Source organism: Phodopus roborovskii, unplaced genomic scaffold (assembly GCF_943737965.1).
Source record: "Phodopus roborovskii unplaced genomic scaffold, PHOROB, whole genome shotgun sequence".
Lineage (NCBI taxonomy): Eukaryota > Metazoa > Chordata > Mammalia > Rodentia > Cricetidae > Phodopus > Phodopus roborovskii.
The window spans coordinates 12,020,348-12,037,819 of NW_026126636.1; the positions used below are offsets into that span (position 1 = coordinate 12,020,348).

Genomic DNA, 17,472 nt, shown 5'->3' on the forward strand with positions numbered 1-17,472 from the left:
TTTCTTCTTCATATGGGAATCTCATTGAATAAAACTTAAAACAAATGTGTTCTTCAAGCACTGACAACTTACTGTGCCCCATGATGTCTCATTTCAGGGACTTTCCTGAAAATTAACATAGTTTTGAAACATTATAGGAAGTATTCAGACAGAGCTTGGTGGCCCATGCCTTTAATTCCAAAGGCAGGTGGGTCTCTGTGACAAATCCTTTTATTAAAGGCATGAGCTACCACAGGACAAGACTGGGTAGTAGAGACGCAAAATTGTAAGTATCAGAGTTTCAATATGAAGGTCATTATTGCATATACCCTATGAAATTTACAAAAAATTGAAATACTAGTGTACAGTACTAAGAAAACATGTTAGATTATAAATGTCTGACACGATAGGCTATTTTAATAAGGTTTCAAGGTCAATAAATTAAATACAATTCATTTATTCTTTTGCCCAAATGTCACAGAATAAAAATAACTTCGTTTCCCATACTGTATTTTTTATGTTTAAAATATTATAAGGACTGTTTTTAAGCTGAAATTCCATGAAGCCTATTGGTGTTAGCTGATAATGCATACCAAACCTGTAATAAAAAAATCAAATATTTGATGACTTGAGTGTCTAAGTTTCAGGGTGGAGAGTTGATTGAGAGGTCTAAAGCACTGTACTACCCTTATAGAGAATCTGAGTTCAGTTCCTTGAACACAAGACAGGAGCATTACAGAACATGTAACTGCAACTCTGTGGGGACCAATGAACTCCTCTGGCCCATAAAGAAATGTACACAGACATGCATGCATGCACACATGCACTCGTAAACACACATTAGAACAATCATTACTCTAGTGCTACTACCATTACTTCTGATGCTACTACTAATGTCTTAAAAAAAAAAAAGCAAAACTCCACAATTCAGTAACAGGATTTATTCTATGACCTCATGCAATCATTCACATATACAGAAAATTATACGTAGCTGTCCATACATGAAGTCTTAAGCAGTTATTGCCATGGGAAAAGCTCTGGAGGAAACCCGGCCATTTTCTCCTGGAATACTTTATCGAAGGCTTCAGCTTGCGCTACTGTAAAGTGATTCTTCCAGTCCCCAGTTACGCCTAGAGAAGGTGAAGCAGACACAGAGACGGGTTAATGGTGATCTTAGCCCTGCTCTCACGCCTTCCTCCCCATGTTCTTAGCGTCTGCTTGACAAGGGCCACACGGGTAAAAGTGGGACTGTGGTGACGTCCTGGAGAAAATGCCTTATGCCTAGAAATAATATGCAAACATTTACCTGTGAGGACATAGTCTTTCCTTCTTCTGTCCCAGTGTATCAATCATACAATCTAACAGCATCAAAACTGGCTCTACTTTAATATATGTCCAGATTATTCCTGCATCCCCTTACACCTGCTTCTATCACACTATCCAACCCAACAGTGTTTCTTATAGCAATTATCCAAGCAGATTTTAATTGTTCTTTTTACATTTTAGGTTCTACATATAGAAGTTCTACAAAGCATGCAAGGAACTTTTAAAATGTCTATTATTAATTTTAATGATATGTGCATAGGTGCACATGAATACAGGTGCCTCTGGTGGATTTAGGTATCAGATCCCCTGAAGTTGGAGATACACACTGTTGTGAGATATAGGCTAATCATCTTGATCATTCCATCAGATGAGGAGACCAGGCTACTCCCAGCTAAAACAGTTCAGTCCCAGCTGATATCTGTTTCAGTCAATATGGTGTTTGGTGATACATGAACTCCTACACGATACTTTTAACATACCTTTTACATACATTGGTTCTGATCACTACATTCTAGTATGTCTTCAGTTTTGACAACTGAGATGTCAAATTGTGTAATTGCTCACATTTCATTGTGTTTCTTCATCCTAGCCTGCTGATGTTATCCTTATAGCCACTTCCTGTACTTTTCTTCCCTTATTAATGACACTATGATCCTCTTTTCCTATCTCCCTGCTTATTTTATTTCATAGGTATGAAACTATTACACATTTAATTTTTGTATAAAAGTCTGAAATATGTGTCTAATATATTTGAAAAGTAAAATATTTCTAATAACAGCAAAGGCTTCATTACCAAATCATACCAGAAACATAGCACATACTCAATACAGAATTGTTGAAAGCATTTGTGAATGAGTGAAGGAGGTACTGGCCTTTTCCCCACTGTGCTGATGAGGAAAATTAGTCCTTGAGATGTTACCCCAAATGATAGTGATAAATGTGGATTTGAAGCCAAAAAGACTGACAATAGGGTCATGCTCTTCCTGAACACATTACATTTCTTTTTTATCATGTCAGTTAACTTCAAATCCCCAGTGGTATTATAAAATAAAAATAAAGCATTCATAATTAAATGGTAACTATTGATACAGTATATTCAAATAAAATTTTGATATGGCTATAAGATTGCCATTTGTTAAGATGGGTAACTATAATATACATTGCTACTCTCAACTTCATTATTATCTTCATTACAGAATACATTTTTTGTATTGTTTCTCCCAGCATTCCTGGCTCCTGACAAGACAGATTGGAAGCCAAGTCACAAGAATCTCAGAAAATTCAATATGGCTGCCCACCAATCCATATGAGAGAAACATGTCTTTACAGGTACACACACGAACTTCTAAGTCCAACTATGTCAAAATCCTGTTAGCATACAAGCATGTATTTCTCTTTATTCCCTCTATCTAAAATCTCCTCAAATTCTGGTGTGTCAGCAGACAGGATAACCATAATTCATGGTGATTTAACTTTTGTTAGGAAGGAACTTCCTCATAGTTCTGGAGGCAGTAGTTCACACAAGAGTTTGTTGTGCAGACCTTCTCTGGGTTTTATTTTTTTGGTCTTAAGATAGTGGACTTCTACCTAGGTCTTCTTCCCTCTGTGTCTCAGATTAATGTCTTCTCAGGAAACCAGTGTAAATGTTTAATGGCTCAAACACTCTCTCATGGAAACACCACTGTGAGCTAATGAGGTTCCATATATTTGAAGTTTGTCAGAAGAAAATTCCTATAACATGTCTTGATTGTGATATTATCATAAATGCTCTGTTAACCAAATAGTGGCTGCATTGGGATGACCATCTCTATGGTCTGCATATTCTGCAGTATCTAAATATGGAATCATAATGACCAAAATTGTTTGTGGAAAATTGTTGCTTGAACCTTAAAACCATATTAAACCTAACTAGCCAGATGACTAAGTCTCCCAGATAAAAGTAACTCTTCAGAGGCAAGACAAGGTATTTCCCTTGTCCCCTGAGTAGAGGGACAATAAAAATAGAGCTAGAGAATGCCTAGTTAAGTCCAGGATAACATGTAACACAGCTTTTTCATAAATTATGATTTAGGGAATTAGGAATGTAATGGTAAGGAATGAATTAAACTTTGACCTTCTCATACCTTCAAGACTAAAAAGAAGGAACCAATCATGTGTATGCTTTGAAAAGACAAAAAGTTTCCTCATGCATTTTATTTTTCAAAAGTGTTTCACAGCATGTCCATATCAGCATCCTCTATCCTGAAGTCACGAATCAGGGAGGGGTGCATAATGAAGTTGACCTCTTCCTTCAATGACCTGGTTTCCAGTGACACTCATGACTTATGAGTTTTAGTACAATGAAAATATCTAAAGAAATGGGTGTCACCCCATACATAAACACTGAGTCGAACTAGAACCCAGATGCAGATGGAGAGGACAAGACCACGCGGCAGAAGTACATAGATACAGCTTACCTGAACAAGGAGGAGCTAATGGGCCCCCAGACTGATAGCTGGGAAGCCAGCATGGGACTGACTCAGGCCCCCCTGAATATGGGTCTCAGCCAGAAGGCCTGAGCAGTCTAAGGGACCTCAGACAGTGGAGCCAGGATGTATCCCTGGTGTACAAAAGGACTTTGCGAACATATCCCCCATGGAGGGATAACTGCCTTAATCTAGAGACAGGAGAGAAGCCCTAGTCCCTACTTCACAGGACCTGTCAGACCTACATGACCCCAACTGGATGGCATTCCCCTACACATGGAATTGGGGTGGGGGATGGGAGGGGAGGGTGTTTAGAGTGCATGTGAGAGGGCAGAGAGGGCAAAAGGGAGGAAAGGAGGAAGGGAGGGTTGGGGGGAGGGAGGGAGGGAGGGAGGGAGAGGGAACTGGGATCGACATGTAAAACAATAAATTAAATTAAAAAAAAATGCTTTGACTCCAAAATTTAAGTTGAAGGACAAGTTACTGGGGAAAAGGATTTCTATTTTTATTTCCACAGAAAATGAAAAGATGTGGATTCCTTCCAGACTAATGAGGTTTGATCACGCCAGACTGCCTGAAACAGAGTACAAGCTGATCCTACATTCAAAACAGCTGGACAAAACAGCCCTACAGACTACAGCCAGGACATCTGAATCTTCTTCGAATCCCCCAAGACAGCGCCCCTTACCAGCAGGAAGTAGCTTGGAAAGAACGACGCCCAAATTCCCAAATATTGTGTATAAATGTTTGTTTTCATTTAATTGGACTTTGTTATATAAAATTAAATAAAATAAAAAAATAAAAAAAAAGAAATGGGTGTCACATATAATCACTATGATAATTAAATTATATATGACTTATGGAGTCAGATCAAGTTTTTTGACAGAATATATATATATGCATATATATATATATATCTTTCCTACTAGCATATATGGTATATGAAAAATAGCATGTTTTGAAAAAGATTAAACTAATATTCCATTGTGGTCTTAACCTGGAATAATCTAGCTGTAAAAAATGACAGTTGTCCTCTTGGAACTGTGTCCAAATTCTGTCACATCTGCTTCTGTATGTCTCTGATAAAATTTTGCTTGTTACTTTTCATATAATTTCCTATTAAATAGGTAACTTAATTCCTTTTGGCATTTCATTAAATCCTTTTATGAACACATAATTTTTTACTTCTGTCAATTTCTGATTCATTATGGGAAATCTAATAATGGGCAGTTGCTCTTCATAGTAAGACTATCAGTTCTAGTGCAGGTAACTCTGTCTCCACAGAGTCTGGAACACAAGAGGGTATATGTCAGCTGCAGTGGATTCTTCCAGAGACCTCAGTCCTTCCTGTATAGATGACCATATTCTTGAGGTGATATGTATGTGTGCTCAAATCTGAGTCCAGACTTCCACTTGTGAGGACATCAGGAGTATTGTATTAAACGCAACCTGCTGACAACTTGAACTTACTTATTTCAATTTATACACTTCATGTCTTTAAATCCTAGGACATGATATTTACACTCTATGATGGAGAAGGATTGAAGGGTAAGCCTGAAACATGTAAACTATTGGGAGAAAAATATTAAAACCATACCTCTCCACATCCTGTCTCTATGCCCAACTTCTTTCCTCTTCCAAAAAGACATGACATTTGACTCATTCTTCTTTAACCCTGAGCTCTATACCAACACTTATTTGCTAATAAGGTGCAGGTGAGAGTTCAGGTATGCTTCATTCTGGAAAGATACTTCCTCAATATTACACCTATGAAACCACAACTACAATCTGCTCCCAGCATAGAGAGGAAGCACTGACATAGATAAGATGGATATTCCCATTTTAGGAATTAAACTTAGGAGAGACAATTAAAAAAAAGAGAGAACAGCCCTGAGCCTGACAGAATCCTAATTTAGGTTGGCAAATACCATCAGATTCTAACACTCGTGAAAATTTTGCTTAGTCTTTATAGTGTGGGTTAGCAATCTTTCACATGTTCATCAAATTTTCCAGGTGTTAATGAAATGTTTACTGTGGTTATCATCCCAAATATATCTTTGATCCCATGAATTCAACATTTTCTTTACAGTTGAGGTCTAAGATACAGGGAGCCTTTCAAAGTCTACTTGCAATATATCTAACATTTTGTTTACCATTGAAAGCATTGGACATGACCCTCTACATTGCTTAAGTTCTCTCCCAGAACAAATCAATTTTTTCACAGTTTTTAAAGCCCACATGATGACCATGAAAAATTTACCCTATAAGGTTTTGAGAAACTATGATTTGAAGTGCAATGAATTATGAAACATTCCCAACTCTTCCTTAGACTCTCCTTGGAATAACAAGCCCTCCAAACATTCTGACATATTTTGAAGCTAGATTTTTTTTTTACCTTTTCTCATGAGGACAATATCATTAGTAATTAAATTTTCTGGCACGAGACTTAAATTGGACATTTTATTTTCTTTCATGGCTTGGAAGGAGCTGTACTTGAGGACCATATCCAGCTCATCTGGCTCCAATTTCTTTCCTAGGAAGTCACAGACCTTCTCTACGGTTCTTCTTGTTTCCTAAATAAAGAAGAAACAAAAATGTGGGTAGAAACAGAAACTTCTGAGAGCACAGATGCAGAGATAGGGCTATGGATGGATGATGAAAAAAGGGACATGAAGAAAGAAACGGCACCATGAAATGAAAAGCATGCCTTGGGAACCCATAGGTAAAGCTTGGGCATGGAAGCAGATAAGCTAAATGCAGATCTTCAGCTCTTCCTCCATTTTTCCAAATGCAGCCCTAAATCTCAGAAGCAGCGTCATATCAAACCTCCTGCTCTGACCGATCCTCAATCATGGTCCCATTCACAGGTTACTATGAAGAACCTGTGGGAAACTCTGTACTCTTCCCACTTGTTGACCTCATTATGCTCCGCCCTAGCCCATCCCCATTAATAAATGTCATCTTTTATATACAGAAAAACATTTTACCTGAAACACCAGTGACATCACTTATCAAGACATCTGAAGAATTTCTTACCAGGCAACACACAGCCACAATACTCCCCTAAGTACAGACAGGCAACACAAAATATGTAAGGAAGCCACAACCCAACAAAGATAGGACCAGATGTCAGCAGCTGGAATTAAAAATTTCCCAATCACAGATGCCTACATGTCACCCCCCCCCCCAAAGAAACCACAATCAATGACTTCCAGGACAGGATGTCTTCACCAGAGCCCAGAAACCTTACTAGAACAGACCCTGAGAATTCTAGCATGGTGCCAAACAAGAAAAAAACCTTAACCCAGCAAGTTTTGAGATGTTAGAGGTCCTTAAATAGGAAATGGACAAAACTCATAAAGAAATCTATAAAATCACAATGGAAAGTCATTAATAAACCAATTTAAGACCTGAAAGTGGAAATAGAATTAATCAAGAAAATGCAACCTGAAGGAAATCTACAAAGAAAAAATTTAGGAACTAGAAAAGGACCCACAGATATGAGCTTTATGAACTTAATATAAGTGATCGACAAGAGAATCTCAGGTATTTAAGACACAGAAGAAATACATACATTTGTCAAATAAAATTCAGGATTACTGGGACACAATGAAAACCCTGAATCTAATAATAGGAATAGAGAAAGAAGTAAAACACAGGTCTATGGCACAGAAAAATAGTTTAAGCAAATTCTAAGAAAAATGTCCTAACCTAAAGATGGAGATGCCTATGAAAGTAAAAGGAGCATACAGAACACAAAATAGACTGGATCGGGAAGGAAAGTCCCCTCAGCAAATAATAATTAAAAACTTAATTCAGAGGAAAAATTATTGAATAATTGACAAGAGCTGGAATGGGAAGATCAAATGAGCAGGGGGAAATGAGACTGAGAGAAAGAGAAAGTTAAAACTAAGGCATATTTGAGGGAATACACATACAACCTACTACAGTACAAACTTCCTATATATGTGTGTATACACACGTGCACATATTTGAAGGCACTCTAAATAATATAACTTAATAATATTAATAATAATATAACAAATAGCCATCTCTTGTCACCAAACTAGATTTCTAGGGTACATCTAATGGAGTTGTTGGCCAAATGTATCCCATGGGAAGATCTGAACAACACAGGCTGTTGCTAAGATTACACGTTGTTCTACAAAACTGACAGAAGGCACCATTGTCGAATACAACCCCTGCATAACTCATTCAAATGGAGATGCTGGGCTTGTGACTGAATACATCGTTCACCCTACTTTTCAGCCTCTTTGTTATAGGAAGGTAGTCTGCACACTATCAAAAGGGAAATGCAAACATGATGCCAACCACAAAACCCTAGCTCTACAATGGTGTAGTACACACAAGACGTGCTAGGAAAAGAACACCCAAGAATAACCAACCAATAACTGATTTTACTTGATGCCCACTCCTCAAGATGGAACACATACTTGATACTTGGTGATCAGGGACTAGACATACTGGGAACCTAGATTAAAACCAAATAATACTGCCCTAAAAATGAGTGACAACATGACTCCTAATGATATTCTGCTGAGCTCAGATTAGTGCTTACTCAGCTGTCATCAGAGAAGCTTTGTCCTAAAGCAGTTGGGGGCAGATATAGAGACCACAGCCAGACAGTACGCACAGTGAGAAACTTTTCAACAATCAGTCCTAAATGGTGTGTCTCCACCAAATGCCTCCCTTCAGAGCACAGAGAACTCTTTAGAAGAAGAAAAAGTATAAGAGTGAGGGAGGGGAAGGACTCCAACAAATCAAGTTCTCCACACCAACATGAGAAAAGCTACTGTAAACCCACAGACTGCAACAGTATGCACAGGGTCACAGCAGCCTGTACCACTTCTCTGCTTATAAACAGGGCTTCCAGCTCAGTGTTCTTACGGGCTTCTTGGATGTGTGAACATGTGGTTTTCTGCTTGTGCCTTTTCTTGAGCTGTTTTATTTCTGTTGGGTTGTCTTGTTCAAATTTTAGGTGATAATGTTGTTTCATCATATTGTATCTAATTTTGCTATAACTTTTAAAATGAATGAATGAAAATATAGCCACGAGGGTAAAGGTTAACAACTGAACTATCACTTATACCTGCTGGGAGAGGAAAAACCAGTTTTCTCCAATGCAGTGACATTGGATATATCAACCATCCCAGGGCAGTTTTCGTGGTCCGGGTTAGGTGACCCACATAGAATAGACTCCACAGTGTTGTGTGCATGTGTCCTTTTATTTGGTAACAGCTGAGTGTTTTAACTCTTTCTGTTTCAATGTTTTATTATTTTGGGCAGGGTTGCTTTATCGTTGTTGTTTGTTTTTTGAGGTTGGGTGGGTAAGGGGAGGATAATATGTGGAAGGAATCATGGGAGGGAAATAATAGGTGCATAATAAGTTGAAATTTAAAAATTGTTTTAAATAATAAAAACACAATAAGAAAAGATACAAACAAAAACAAAGAATGCACAATTATCAGTAACCTTCACCATCACCCAGTCTACATCTATAAGGTAAAAAATAGCTGTAAAACTGTTTCTTATCCTCCTCAACTATTTTTTTAAAAATACAGTCCTAAGGATGAGCTAGTGTTTTCTCTGACATATTGTGTGCTTAATGCATTTTTTGTAGTGAGATATCCACTGCATCTGCACCTGTTGCATTGACCACTTCCATTGGGGCATGGGGACAGGTGCAGGTGTGACCTGTGGGGGCTAGGTCTGGGGTCCCAGACCCTGCTTGCTCTCTTGCTTCCTGGTCAGAGACAGAGCATCCAAAGGCATCATTGTAATGGGAACCTGTGGCGGTCATCTGTTTCTGGTGTAAGTGATTTCTCCCAGAATAAACATCCATTACCAATATTGTGCTTTAGAATCTTATTTTCCACTCCATTAAAGGATTAAAGGCGTGCATCACCAATGCCCCGGCTGCTTCTCTCTGACTGCCAGGTGAAGAGTGTCCTTGCGCTATTTCACTTACCTTGGTTGGGCTATAGGGACCAAATTGCACACATTTTTTCATCATTTCCCTTAGTTTCTTATTTCCCATGCCATATTTTTTTTTCTTGCATAGTTAAAAGTAAAATCGATGCCTTGATCTGTGATATGTAAATGATGGTTACCTTTTACCCAAAACTTCTAAACTTATTAAACTTTTGAGTTGCTGATCAAATAAGAATATTTTAGTTCTTATATGTTTTGTGTCATTATATTTCCATCATTAGTGGAAGAATTTTGAACTAAATGAAAATACATACATAAATGAACTTAAAAATAATTTTTCTTGATGGTCTTTTAAAATAATGTCTCTTATATCCAAGGTTGACCCAAGTCCACCATATAACCAAGTATGACCTAAACCCTTGAATCCATCTCTATCTGCCTGTGCTAGGTTTACAGTCATATAACACCATCACAAGATACTTTAATTTTTAAAGTAATATATATTTGAGTCACACCCACAGTACTTAACTATCTTTCTAACCTTCTGTGGGGCATTTCAATTCAATGAGACTTGCCATGATCCAATAAGGGTAAGCCTATCAATCTATATAGACATATGACTTATGTAATATTGAAACATTTTTTATATTATTTAATACAACTTTTGAAATCTCCATGGTATTTGAGCCCACAATGCAAAAAACCATTTGTAGTGAACAGTAGAGGACACCATTCTCCCTGATTGGCTGCACCCTGTACTCACCTGGTCAGATTTGAATCTCACAGAGTACTCTTCATGTGACTCCCACACTTTTACTCTCCCAGGATTCAGAGATGGATGTCATGCCTTTGTGCTTCGGCAAATGGTGATGGCATACGTTTGGGTACAAGAGTGAAATCACCCTGCTTTACCCATTTGTCACACACCACTAGATTATCAGATGTGTGGAATATGTTGCATAAACAGATATCTGTTTTCAAAAATATCTGTAGTTCAAGTGTGATCAATCCCATCCTAGCTCAGGATGGAATAGGGTATAGAAGATGAGGGTGATGGAGAAGTATGTTGGATAGGAAATGCCAAATGCAGGTCCAAAAAGGACATAGGGCATAGTCTCACTTTTAGGAACTTTTCATGAACCTAACTCTTACAAAGTAGATGGAGTGGGGATATGGAGTGGGGTTCTGCATGGGATGAGTTGGTGAGAGGCGGGGTGGTTGCTGTAAGAATGGCAGTTACCTTTCTCATGTCTTCATAGCTCAGCAGGAGGACGTTTTCACTTCCTCTCATGGACAGCCAGCCACGGATGTGCTCAAACCATGACCCATATGGCACTGTGTGAAGGGAGAAAGGAAGTGTTGAGTACAAACAATGGATGTGAGGTCTGCCTGATAGGCTTCACTTTTCTGCAAATGGCAGCTAGTTTTACTATGAAAAATCAAACCAGTATTTACAATATTCAATGTGACATTTTGCTGGTGACCATGACACAGGTGGCAATAAAGTTTCAGAAGACTGGATCACTAGGAAGCAAAGCTTAATGGAAAAAAAATAGAGGTAAAAGCAAGATATAGTTTTTGTCTCTCCCTGTGATACAGCAGGGGATGCAGAAGAAAATAAGAACAAGGAAATATCACACAGTTCTTTTTTGTTGCAGAAACATACAGACTATGGCTTAGGTCAATGATTAAGAAAACAAATGTGACCCAGAAGCTAAGTTAGCTAAGGATTTTAATCTCAATATTGACAGGTGTGTTCATGGCTTTCAGTGTGCATTATAGCTAAAATTAAATTATAAATACGACTTAAGTTTAGGTTAAAACATTATTGTTCATAGTTTTGAGTAGAAAAACCTGGGGAAATAGTCCAATGATCAGAAAGGCACACAGCTTGGTGAGACACTCACTGACGTGAAGAAGAATAACATGTCCCAGGCTTGTTAGTTGCTGTGCCTTTCTTGTTAGGATGGGCTGATGATCAAATATGTTGATTAATTCCCTGTGTGTATTTCTGCCATCAGCATCCTGATATAACATTTTTTTCATGATGCATGGGTATGCATCATAAGGAATTAAAATAGAGAGAAGCGAGTGTTTTTCATATGTAAAAGTTTAGATTTGTGATTCTTTCAATTTTGCTTCTAAGATTATCTTTTGATATAAGAAAAAAAGTAATTTATACTTTCTTTATAACTGCAAAATGCGGCCTTCTAGTAAAAGAAGTGGCTGTGAAAATATCTTGCTTGTATTGCCAGAAAGATTTTGATGGGGTATATAAGGTGTAAAAGACAAAGAAGGACAACAGAGAGTAATGGTGATGTAAAGGCACTAAAGGTGTGTGTATTTTATCCATTTATTATGGTACCAGAGGGTTAATTTGAGCTCCCCTCACTGGAACAAAAAAATTAAGTTTTCTCCCTCAGAAGAAAATTCAAGTTGAGTGATCACTTCACGGACTCAGTGGTTACTCCCCAATCCCTGAAATGATGAAGGCTCATTCTCATGGCAGTGACATTTCACAAACACATAACTGCTGAGCTGTTAAAATCAAGTTCATCAGCAAACCCTTCTCTTACAGCCTTACCTCTGGTGCCATGAGAAGACTCTACATGGGTGCAGGGAAACAAAGTAACCTCCTTTAAGAAGCATCATGTGCCTCTCTTCCTGTAGGCGGCCTGAGGTGACCTGTGAAGATGGTTCGCTACTCCCTCGACCCAGAAAACCCCACGAAATCATGCAAGTCAAGAGGATCGAATCTTCGGGTTCACTTTAAGAACACCCGTGAAACTGCCCAGGCCATCAAGGGCATGCATATCCGAAAAGCCACCAAATACCTGAAAGATGTCACTTTGAAGAAGCAATGTGTGCCATTCCGGCGGTACAATGGTGGAGTAGGCAGGTGTGCCCAGGCCAAACAGTGGGGCTGGACACAGAGTCGGTGGCCAAAAAAGAGTGCTGAATTTTTGCTGCACATGCTTAAAAATGCAGAGAGTAACGCTGAGCTTAAGGGTCTAGACGTCGATTCTCGGTCATTGAACACATCCAGGTGAACAAAGCACCTAAGATGCACCGACGAACCTACAGAGCACACGGCCGGATTAACCCTTACATGAGCTCCCCCTGCCACATCGAGATGATCCTCACGGAAAAGGAGCAGATTGTTCCAAAGCCAGAAGAGGAGGTTGCACAGAAGAAGAAGATATCCCAGAAGAAACTGAAGAAACAAAAGCTTATGGCACGGAAATAAACTCAGTGTAAAATAAATGCAGATGAAAGTAAAGGTCTTCTGGTCTTCTGTATAAGCAGTTTCAGATTGCCTGCTAATCAACCCTGTTGGGAGGGGATGCTTAACATACTGTAGAGGTTTATTAAAGTGATGAAGCTGTGAAACACTGCAAACAACAGCCATAGTTTTACTGAATTAGCATTTACTGGGGAACTGTTGTGTAAGACTTGGATTAAGACCCTGGGTGTAAGTGAGTCTGTCTTTAAGTTAATGTGTTAGTGCTCCTTTCAGACTTGTTTAACATCTTAATTATTTGGGAGCGGAACCATATTGAACTGTTTTCTGTCATCAGTGACTTGGGAACAGCTGTTTTCAGTGACCTTTCCTGGCCTCTGAGGGCAGCCCAAACAGGTGTGCCCACTTTTTTGAGCCTAGAGAGCAGGGTCAGCAGTAAAGACTTCATTTGCATACTGTTCCTACAGAGGACCTAGATCACCTCTGAACTCAAGCTCTGGGGCCTCTGATAACCTCTTTCAACTAAAGTACAGTATATACACACGGAAGATGAATCTCAAGTTTTATAAACTGACATTACAGGGACTGTAAGGAATCTGATATTGGCCACCCAAGTAGCTAGGGCTTGACTTAAATCTGTTGGAATTGTAAATTTGAAAGTCATGCATTTCCTAACAAACTAGGAAGTGGTTGCCTGTCAATACTGCACCAAGCTATTTTCTATATACATTTGTCTCTTGTGCACTTTAATGAATTAAAAGATCCATGTACCCTTAAAAAAAAAAAAAAGAAGCATCATGTGCTTTTGACCACTGTGCCATCCCTCAAGCTTTTAGAGACTTAAATTTAAAGAGTAAGTTATATTGTACGATGACAAGAAAACAAGATCCAGACTTCTGCTTTATACAAGAATCCCATCTCAACTTCAAAGGGAGATATTTCCATATAATAATTGGTAAAAGATTTTCCAATCAAAGGGACTTAAGAAGCAAACTTGCATAATTGTCCTAACATCTAACAAAATAGACTTCAAACTAAAGGTAATCAAAAGAGATGCGATGATGAAGGATATTTCATATTCTTCATAGAAAAACCCAGTGAGAAGTCCCAACCTTGAATGTTCACATTCATAAAAAATTAGCAGGGGACAGATCTGCCAGGAAGAAAGTTAAGAAAGAAATGCGGCCAACAGAAGTTATGACTCAAATGTGCTTAACAGACATCTATAGAACATTCCACCCAAAAACAAAAGAATATATTTTCTTCTCAGCATCCCATGGGGTGATCTCTAAAATTGACCACATTCTCAGTTACAAAGCAAATCTCAACAAATACAGAGACATTGGAATAACAACCTGTATCTTATCAGATCACCATGGCTTAAAATTAGCATTCAACAACAGCACAAAGCCTAGAAAGCCACAAACTCATTGAAACTGGATAATGCCCAACTTAATCAGCCCTGGGTCAAGGAAGAAATAAAGAAAAGATGAAGATTTCCTAGAATTCAATGAAGATGAAAGTACAGTATAGCCAAACTTGTGGGAAACCATGAAAGAAGTGCTAAGAGGAAAGTTCATAGAACTAAATGCCTATATAAAGAAATTAGTGAAACCCCACACTATCAAATTAACTGAACACCTGAAAGCTCTAGAACAAAAAGAGGCAAACTCACCCAGGAGGAGTAGTTGATAGGAAATATTCAATTTGAGCGCTGAAATCAATAAAATAGAAACAAAGAGAACAATAGAAAGAATCAATGAGACAAAGAGTTGTTCCTTGGAGAAAATCAGCAACATAGACAAACCCTTCTGCAAACTAAGCAAAAGGCAGGGAGAAGACATCTAAATTAACAAAATCAGAAATGAAAATGGACTCATAACAACAGATCCTGAAGACACACAGAGAGAATCATCAAGTCATACTTTGAAAACCTTTATTCCACAAAACTGGAAAATCTAAAAGGAATACACAATTTTCTGGATATATACGACACAGTAAAATTAAATCAAGACCTGATAAATGACTTAAACCCTAAGGAAATAGGAGCTGTCGTCAAAAGTCTTCCAACCAAAAAAAGTCTCAGGACCATATGGTTTTGGCCCAGAATTCTACCAGAACTTCAAAGAAGAGATAATACCTATACTTCTGAAATTGTTTCACACAATAATAAAAACAGAAAAACCATTGCCAAACTCCTTTTATAAGACCACACTAACCCGGACAGCCAAACCACACAATGATGCAAAAAGAAATAGAACTACAGACTAATCTCCCACTAGAACACTGATGGAAAAATACTCAATAAAATTCTGCAAAGAAAATCTGAGAATGCATCAAAATAACCATTCACCATAACCAAGTAGGTTTCATCCTAGACATGCAGGCTTGGTTCAATGTATGGAAATCTGTCAATGTAATCCACCACATTAACAAGCTGAAAGAAAAGAAAACTTGTTAGAGGATCATTAGATGCTGAAAAAGCCTTTGGAAAAAATCCAAAGCCCCTTCATGATAAAGATATTGGAGAGATCAGAGATACTAATACCTACCTAAACATAATAAAGGCAAGCCAAGAGCCAACATCAAAGTAAATGGAGAGATACTTAATGTGATTCCAGTAAAACCAGAAAAAAGATAAAGCTGTCTACTCTCATTTTCTATTGAATATTGTACTCTAAATTCTAGCTACAGCAATAATACAACAAAAGGAGATCAAGATGATACAAATTGGAAAGGAAGAAGTCAAACTTTCACTATTTGCAGATTATAAGACAGTATACATAAATAATTCTAAAAATTCTACCTTGGAACTCCTCTGACTGATAAACACCTTCATTAATGTGTCAGCATACAAGAACAACTCAAAAAATAAGTAGCCCTCATATGTACAAATGATAAATGGACTGAAAATAATTAGGGGAGCATCACATTGTACATTAACTACAATTATAAAATATCTTGGGGTAACACTAACCCAACAAATGAAAGTCCTGAATAGCAAAAACTTCAAGCTCCTAAAGAAAGAAATTGAAAGATGTCTGATGCTTTTTGATCAGTAAGATCAACATAATAAAAATGGCAATCCTATGAAAAGCAATGTACAGATTCAATGCAATCCCTATGAAATCCAAACACAATTCTTCAGAAATCTAAAAACAAAACAAAACAAACAAACAAACAAAAAAAAAAACAATACTCAACTTCATGAGGAAAAGCAACAAAATCCCGAGTAACTAAAACAATCCTCTACAATAAAGAATCTTTTGGAGGCATCACCATCCCTGACTTCAAATGCTATTGCAGAGCTATAGTAATAAAACATTTTGATATTGGCAAAAATCCTGATAGGTGGATCAATGGAACTTAATGGAAGACCCTGATATCAATCCACACACATATGAACACCTGAATTTTTACAAATAGGTAAAATAGTACAATGGACAAAGGAAAGCCTCTTTAACAAATGATGCTAGCATAACTGTATGTTACATGCAGAAAATTGCAAATAGATCCATATCCACTGCTGTGCAAAAATTTAAATCCAAGTGGAAAAAGAACTTTAAAATAAATCTAGCTACACTGAACCTGAGAGAAGAGAAAGTGGAAAGTAATCTGGAATACATGGGCATGGGAAACCACATCATAAATATAAGACCAGCAGCACAGACACTGAAAGCAACAGTCAATAAAACAGGAACATCTGAAACCGGGAAGCTTCTGTAACGCAAAGGACATGGTAGATAACACAAAACACGTCCACAGAAGGGGAAAATATCTTCATCAATCCCACATCTGACAGAAGGCTGATCTCCAAAATTATAAAGATCTCAAGAAACTAAACATCAAAGTACAAAATAACCCATTTGAAAAATGGGGTAAGAGCTAAACAGAATTTTCACCAGTAGAATCTCAAATGGCCAAAAGACATTTAAAGAAGAGCTCAACATCCTTAAACATCAGGGAAAATGCAAGTTAAAACAACTCGGATATACCACATAATATATGTAAGAGTAGCTAAGATCAATAACCTAGGGCAGCTTATGTTGGAGAGGATGGAGAGTCAAGGGAAAACTCCTCCATTGATGGTGAGAGTGCAAACTTGTTCAGCCATTTTAGAAATCACTATGGCAGTTTCTAAGAAAATTGGGAATCAATCTACCTCAAGACAGACCCAACAATAGCACTCTAGGGCATTTACTTAATGGATGCTCAATCATGCCACAAGGACACTTGCTCAAGAATGTTCATAGCAGCATTATTTGTAATAGCTAGAACCTGTAGATGACCTAGATGCCCCTTAGCTAATGAATGGATAAGGAAAATGTGGTATATTTACACAATGGAGTGATTCTCAGTGGCAAAATATGATGATGTCATGAAAATTTCAGGCAAATGGACAGAAGAAGAAAAAACAAACCCAAAACATCCTGGAATGAGGTAAATCAGTAAGTATTCACTTATAAGTGTATATTAGATATAAAGCAAAGGATAACCAGAGTGAAAGCC

The 17,472-nt window shown here is 37.8% G+C and overlaps 1 pseudogene; it reads left to right on the forward strand.

Moving 5' to 3' along the window:
- Positions 1-12,383: 12,383 nt before the first annotated feature.
- Positions 12,384-13,002, forward strand: LOC127238875 (60S ribosomal protein L17-like; annotated as a pseudogene).
- The last annotated feature ends 4,470 nt before the right edge of the window (positions 13,003-17,472 follow it).